Genomic DNA, 6,000 nt, shown 5'->3' with positions numbered 1-6,000 from the left:
GTGCATGTGCATGTGTGTGTGTGAGTGCCTGCTTGTGTTTGTGTGGTTTGTGTGTTTATGTGTGCAATGCCAATGACATTTCCTCTCATCCCTCATGCATTGATTTCATTTCGTCTTTTCACATACTTTTGCCAAAACTATATTAACAGCTACCTTGGCAACCCTGGAGTGCAGGCAGTGCTATTGTTATTGTTTCTACTATTGCCGAAGACCCGCACTCAATCCCGTTAATTAGATGTGGATATTTTTATAATGATATTTGGACTCCTAGCTAAGTATTTAATATATTGCTGTGACAGAGCATTTAAAATGTTGGTGACAATAAGATTTCGTTTATATTTATCTCTGGTCCTATCTAAAGTGAAGTAAAGTATTCTTAAACAGCATCAGATTTGGCGTCAAAAGCCCTTTGTGTTAAACGGAGATCAAATTTGATTTAGATTTTGGTCACGTTTCCTCTCGCCAATTTAAAATATGAAAACTGGAGATGGGAATTTTTGGCGCACATCAGAGAGTAACCACACTCTGAATGATTGTTAAGCTTTATGAACGGATTATGAGCTTGTGTATGATGAGAACAACATAATGCAAAATACTGCTAAGCACCTGCGACCCGGAACAACAGGTGTGCCCCTGTCATAGGGCCGTCAAGGTCCGCTGCGCCAGGGATATTTTTGGTGTAGTAGCTGCGGGACTGTGGGGAAGTGATTCAATAATTGACGCATTCATTGTTAGAAACTTTAGGTGCATGGAAGGATTCACGCAATGTAATAGTATGCGATTTTATTTATTAGGAGCAGTGGAAAAAATGGTGAAATGTTGTGCGTGAAAGCAGACAGCGAGAGCAAGGGCAACGTCAACGGCAAAGGGTGATGTTGTGCCTTTTGGAAATGCCGACAAAGGCGTGCACACGACAAACTCAAAAACAAAAACAAAAATAAAGCCGGTAAAGCAGTAAAATGTGAAGCAGACAAAGAGCAAAGAGCAAAGAGCGCGCATATCCTTCCAGTTCAGAGAGAGAGAGAGTGATGAGTTGAGCGCACCGAAGGGATGGACGACGATGACGCTGAGAGCGAATGCGCTCACTGGAAACAGTTTACAATTGAATTTATTTCACTGCTTGGCGTGCTTCCATTATTGTATAGTTAGTTTGCGAGCATTTATCGTTGTCATCGGACGTGCGTCGTGGAAAGCGCTTACAATTTGCCATTCTATGCTATTTGCTGAATCGCCACGAATGAAGTGCTGCAAGAAAATCTCAAGCGGGATAGTGAAATTTTTGTGAAAATTGTTTTCATTCGAAGTCAATTGTGTTTTCCATTGGGGGCCAGTAAGCAAAAGAAGAAAATAATACCGTTGACATTTCCGGAGCGGCGTTCGGGGTCACTAAAAAGTTCGATGTCCGCGTGTTTAATAAGAGGCAATAAGAGCACAACAAGGCAAACATAATTAATTGCTGTTCCGACTGTCTGCTGTATGTGTGTACGTGGATGTCTTTGTGTGTTAAATGAAAATCAAAATTAATTGCATTTGAAGCATATTTAAATACGCATTAAGCTCCACATAAACGTGGAAAACTCAACGAGCTTGTGGTTTCAATTGTGAGTAAACAGCATCAACTGTTCCCAACAGCAACAACAACAACAACAACAACCGACAACTACAACAACAAAGGCAACAATAACGTGTTGGAGTAGCGTTGTGTTGCGTCGCGTCGAGATTCTCGTTGCCGCCGCCGTCGCAGTCGTCGTCGCCGTCGTCGTCGCCGTTGCGGTCGCAGTCGCCATCGACGTTGGTGCTGCTTGTTGTGCGCGCAATTTCCGGTTTCCGTTTCCGCCGTGGGGTATTTGAGTCTGCACCCGAAAAGTTCTAGCTATAGGCACTGCCCACAAAATTTGCCAACGTGAAAAATACTTGAAGCAAATGAAATGAAAAAGTGTTAATCTTCGAAAAGCAAAGCTTTTCCCCAACTCCCACCCCGAAAGCAAAGTGCTGACTTACATAAGTTCTTGAAACTGTCGCGTTTTCCAGTTCACGAAGTTGAACCCTTAAATTAGTTTTAATCATTGCACTTGTTAAACAAAACTCAAAAGTCTTGTTCACCTGGCGGCCGCTTCAAAGCTTTGCACAGTGGAGTCTAAAATAGATCAGTTGAACGTCAAGAAATCTAGAAAAGTGAGTGTCAAGCCATATATGAATTTTTATGATTGGATATTATTTGCAAGGCAGAATACATATTAACATTAAGGTGTATTAAAAGGCTACTCATTATAGTGTTTCTCCAACTTTAATTAAATCCTCCTACGAAGTCACATCCACTCCTCCTACTTACCTTACGGGGTATCGCACAGCAAAACAACAACTGAAATAACATTTGTACAGACAAGTAATAAAATGCCAGGTACTAGCGGTACTTTTTCGCGCGCCAAAAAGCAGGCAACAAAAAGCAAAGAGTGAGCAAGCTAGAGGGAGAGGGAGAGGGAGACGGAGAGGGCGACGGGCATAGAGAAGGGGTGTGAAATGTTTATGTGGCACATAAAACTAGCACGACCGTGTCGCATTGTTGGCACAACCATTGCCCCCAACGGGGAGCGGAGCGAGGCAGTCTTTTTTATGTTATGAACTTTTATTATGATATTTGCTTTTGCTTTGCTTTGCTTTTGCTGCTTTTTGTTGTGTCTCACCTTACCAGCCCTGTTTCCCCCTACTTCGTTGCCCGCTTGTAGTAAACAATAATCATAATAATCGTAATCACACTCTCACTCGAATTCGCACTAATACTCCTCGCATTCAGAGTCAACGTGAAACGTAAAAAATGGAAAATGTAAAGTGAAACTGGATCCCATTTGCTCATTTCATGTCTTTCTTTTGTCTGCTGCTCTGTTCTCTGTTGTCTACACTCTGCTGTCTGCTCTCTGCTGTCTGCTGCCAGTTTTTAGGCGCTTTCGCACGCTTGTTCACACCAAGTCAACCGATGCGATGCCAGGTGGCACTCTTTCTGCATTCACAGTCACAGTCAGAGTCAGAGTCACAGTCACACACCCATTACCCTCCATTCACAGACACTCGCGCCTCAGCGGCGTGTACTACATTGTGCACAAATGAATGCATACTTTCAGGCATTCGAGCATTTACCGTACATTTCTTGGACACAGAAACAGAAAGAGAGAGAGAGAGACAGAGAGCGCTTACAGAATCCAAATGCACACACACTGCCCCACCGGCATATGCACACACTCGCGCTCTTTTTGTTTTCATCACTGCGCTATTTATTTATCGCACTTTTTGGCCTCTTCGCTGAGCTCACCTGAAACCGTATTTTTAGAGTGGGAGCGGGTGCAGGGTCGAGTTACATTTGATTTGTGTTTGTCTGCCCTTTTTTGCCTTTACCTTGTGCTGAATCAAAAGCAGATATGATTCATTTTTATTCTTATTAAACACGGCAACCCTCTGTGCATTTGGATGAACACACAAATAAAATAAAAAGTCAACTTTATCTCACATTTTTGTTAAGCATAACATTTAAGGTGATTTAAAGCGACGAATAAATATACATTTCTGAGAGATTTCGATAAAATTACCTTAATGAATTATTGAGTTTATGATATCAAAGCTATTTCAAGCAAAGAGCATTCTTGTATACCTGCTTATTGTTTCTATAATGGATGTAATAAACTTAAAAGTAGCAAAAAACACAATTTTATGGTGTAAATATTAAGTACAACTATTCAGATTAATACGCTGTTTACATTGACCGAACATTTTGTAAAAGTTTAACCTCAAAAACTTAATCACTTTTTGCTTTTCTCTAATAATCAAAAAACAGAAAAAAATGAATAGAATATTTCAAGCAGATGCTTTTTATGTAATCAAGGATTAATTTCTTTGGTTGACAGTGTGTTGCCAAATGTAATAAATATAATAAATATCTTGCATATTTTTTTTGTATATATTTGTGTTTGAAGCAATAAGTGTTTCCACTTTATTCAAAATATATTCTTATGTAATCCAATAAGACTAAAAGTTGTTTTCTTAATTGCTTTATTTATAATTATTGGCATTTCACCTTTTTGCAGATAAGTTTCAAGCGTGTGGGGAAATTGAGTCAATATCTTACTAATTCTGCTTTTAAATTTCCCTTTTGATTTGAATATCGAAAGCTCTCAGCAACTAATTGACCTTAATTCCTTTAATCAATATTATTTGTGCTGGTGATGGAGAATCCGGATACTAAATACCCAACACCTAATCCTGCACACGAAGTCAGTGTGAATGAGTTTGGGTTCGTGCCATAATTTGATTGTATCGGCCTCGACTAAAATGGGCTACTCATATTAGATTAAGTGTAGACAAAACAAATTCATGAGACAGCGCCCAAAGCAGTTTCTATAGTAATATTACAAATTTGCTCAAGCTTAATATTTAATGAGGGATATTCTAATATCTGTTAATTCTTTAGTCAGGTATTGAGGAGATAAAATAAACTCATTTTCATTCGAACATTTGGCATATGTAAGAATTATTTATAGTATTCAAATTATCCTGTTACTTTTTACCAGAATTTTAGAACTTTGTGCTAACAGGAATTGTATGTGACAGGCAAAAGAATGGTTCTTCAATCCCATAAAATGTATATATCAGCTTCTTCAGAAGTTTTTCAAAAATTAACTTTATATAATATGTCAAATATATTTACTGCTGCGTTAATCTGGTATATTTTGTACGCTATGGTATATTTTTAATGTAGTAGTAAATCGATCCGAAAGAGAGGTTTTGGTATATTTTAGTATTTTTTATATATTTAAAAGATAATATCGCAGTGTTCTGATAAATTGACATCCGAAAGAGAAGTTTTGTTATATTTTAGTATTTTCGGTATATTTTTGGTATGTTTATTGCTTCGTTTTGCTTAACAGTTTGATAGACCCTTTTCATCATTTCAAAAGTGCACAGGTCTAAAAATCTTTGGGTTGCCTTGGTTTAATTTGGCCAATATATCAGCATTAATAAATCACAAAATTTCACAAAAAGTTACCTTCAAAATCTCAGAGGCGGTTGGGGTTCACACATGCACATTCTCACTCACACAAATATACAAATTGTGTGTATTACACACACATGGAGACAGCTTTTGACAGTGACTTATTGTAGCTGCCATTGTGTGTTTTTAGAGTTGGTGTGTGATGTGGGGGTTACTCATAAATTATATAAAACAAAAACTTAATTTTAACTATGATATTAATCAATTAAAATATGTGCAAAAATGGGAAATACTGCTCAAACATCAAATATACCAATAAATTTTAATTTTTCTGAGGTAAAAATTCTTTGCTGTGAAATTTGATAGCTTTGATATGGAGGCAATAAAATGGGTATGAAAAAGCTATTAATTGAATGTGAGATACTTAAGGTACAATTTGAAGATAAAGAATGTAGATATAAAGTTCCTTTTCTGTTAAAATATACTAAATAAATAAATAAAATATACCATACAGTAAAAAATATATCAAATTAACTATTGAGGCTTTTAAGTTCCAATACCATTTACATCAGCGTGAGATAAATTAGTAAAGTTGGATGCAAACTATATTGCATAATAACTGAACAGTTGAAATACATTAAAGCCGATGTAATGGAAAATATAAATTTCATTGCTGTTTAGCAAAATCAATAAATATTTGTAATAAAAATGGAAGACCGATCAACTTATAAACAGTGTAGAATCAAAACAAGAAGTACCATCTGCAGAGATATTGTTCCAGGACCATTATTCCATCCTCCAAAAGTCAATTTTTCATTTTTCAATATCTAATGAATGAAATAAAGATAGTATCACAAAAAATTCCCGTTGAATTTAATTTAATTACATCGCCGGTGAAGTTTTAAGTTTTCTTCATTTCAATGGCTCTTTTGCTCAAAGGTCTTTAAATTGAGTTATAAGGAATAGTGAGGCTCAAAATTCTGTGAATCCCATGTCAGCTGTACAATTTAAGTTCGGCG

At 37.0% G+C, this 6,000-nt stretch overlaps 1 protein-coding gene across 1 annotated transcript in view; it reads left to right on the top strand.

The window, feature by feature from the left end:
- Positions 1–1,161: 1,161 nt before the first annotated feature.
- LOC132791179 (irregular chiasm C-roughest protein) overlaps positions 1,162–6,000 on the top strand; it is an 84,938-nt gene continuing 80,099 nt past the window's right edge. The window contains exon 1 of the mRNA XM_060800012.1: positions 1,162–2,175. The gene's annotated coding sequence lies outside the window, so the exon portion shown is untranslated. The remainder of the gene's footprint in view (positions 2,176–6,000) is intronic.

The sequence above is a fragment of the Drosophila nasuta genome, chromosome 3, assembly GCF_023558535.2.
Source record: "Drosophila nasuta strain 15112-1781.00 chromosome 3, ASM2355853v1, whole genome shotgun sequence".
Taxonomy (NCBI): Eukaryota; Metazoa; Arthropoda; class Insecta; order Diptera; family Drosophilidae; genus Drosophila; species Drosophila nasuta.
This window is presented reverse-complemented; position numbering and strand designations above follow the sequence as displayed.